Source organism: Dipodomys ordii, unplaced genomic scaffold, assembly GCF_000151885.1.
Source record: "Dipodomys ordii isolate 6190 unplaced genomic scaffold, Dord_2.0 Scaffold105, whole genome shotgun sequence".
Classification (NCBI taxonomy): Eukaryota; Metazoa; Chordata; class Mammalia; order Rodentia; family Heteromyidae; genus Dipodomys; species Dipodomys ordii.
Window position 1 is genome coordinate 620641 of NW_012267321.1, and position 1367 is coordinate 622007.

Below are 1367 nucleotides of genomic sequence, written 5' to 3' on the forward strand. Positions count from 1 at the left end.
TGGTAGAGCGCTAGCCTTGAGCTGAAGAGCTGAGGGACAGTGCCCAGGCCCAGAGTTCAGGCCCCAGGACAGGACCCCCCCAAAAAAAAGAAGTGGCAGAGAACTGAGGTGGATGGGACATTTCTACTTAGGATGTTTTTGAACTAGGATCCTCAGATCTCAGCCTCCCAAGCAGCTAGAATTACAGGCGTGAGCTACCAATGCCTGACTAGAAACAAAGGCCTTGTGCCAATTCAATATACAATTCTTTCTGCCTTCCTGTATATACTCTGAGTGCCACAGAGTAAACCATTTCAGAGGATATGGGGCTGTGGCTTGAATGGGCATGGATTAAGTAGGTGTGTAACTCCAGTGGTAGAATGTCTGCCTAGAACTGAGTTCAAATCCCAGTACCACCAAAAGGATTAAAAAAGTAAAAAAAAAAAAAAAAAAAAGCCAGGTGCTGGTGGCTCACACCTGTAATCCCAGCTACCCAAGAGACTGAGATGTTAGAACCAAGGTTCAAAGTCAGTCCAGGCAGGTAAGTTCATGAGACTCTTAGCTCCAATTAATCAACAAAAAGCCAGGAGGGGAGCTGTGGCTCAAGTGGTAGAGTGCCAACCTTGAGCAAAAAAAGCTCAAAGACAGTACCACAGCTCTGAGTTCAAGCTGCAGGACTTGCACACACATCCAAAACCTAAATAAAAATAAAAATAGCTATCCACTGCCTGCGACTGACTTCCTGGATAGCTGAGACCCCACCCCAGCCTTCTGTCATCTCTACACCAGTTTGGAAGGTCTTGGAAGAACCTAAGAAAGGTCAGGTCCTACAGCTATTCAGTCAGATCGTCCTGGATGGAGGGGGTTGCATTCTGTCTACAAAAACAGTCCTGGGGCTGGGAGTGTGGCTTAGTGGTAGAGTGCTTGCCTAGCATGCATGAATCCCTGGGTTCAATTCCTCAGTACTACATACATAGAAAAAGCTGGAAGTGGTACTGTGGCTCAAGTGGTAGAGTGCTAGCCTTGACCAAAAGAAGCTTAGACAGCTGGCCGCTGGTGGCTCACACCTGTAATCCTAGCTACTCAGGAGGCTGAGATCTGAAGATCATAGTTCAAAGCCAATCTGGGCAGGAATGTCCGTGAGGCTCTTATCTCCAATGAACCACCAGAAAATCAGAAGTGGCACTGTGGCTCAGGTGGTAGAACGCTAGCCTTGAGCTGAAGAGCTGAGGGACAGCTCCCAGGCCCAGAGTTCAAGCCCCAGGACGGACAAAAAAAGAAAAAAGAAAAAAAGAAGCTCAGAGACAGTGCCAAAGCTGAGTTTAAGCACCAGGACTGGCAAAAAAAAAAAAAAAAAACAAGCAACAAAAACAGTGTCCTTGCAGAAC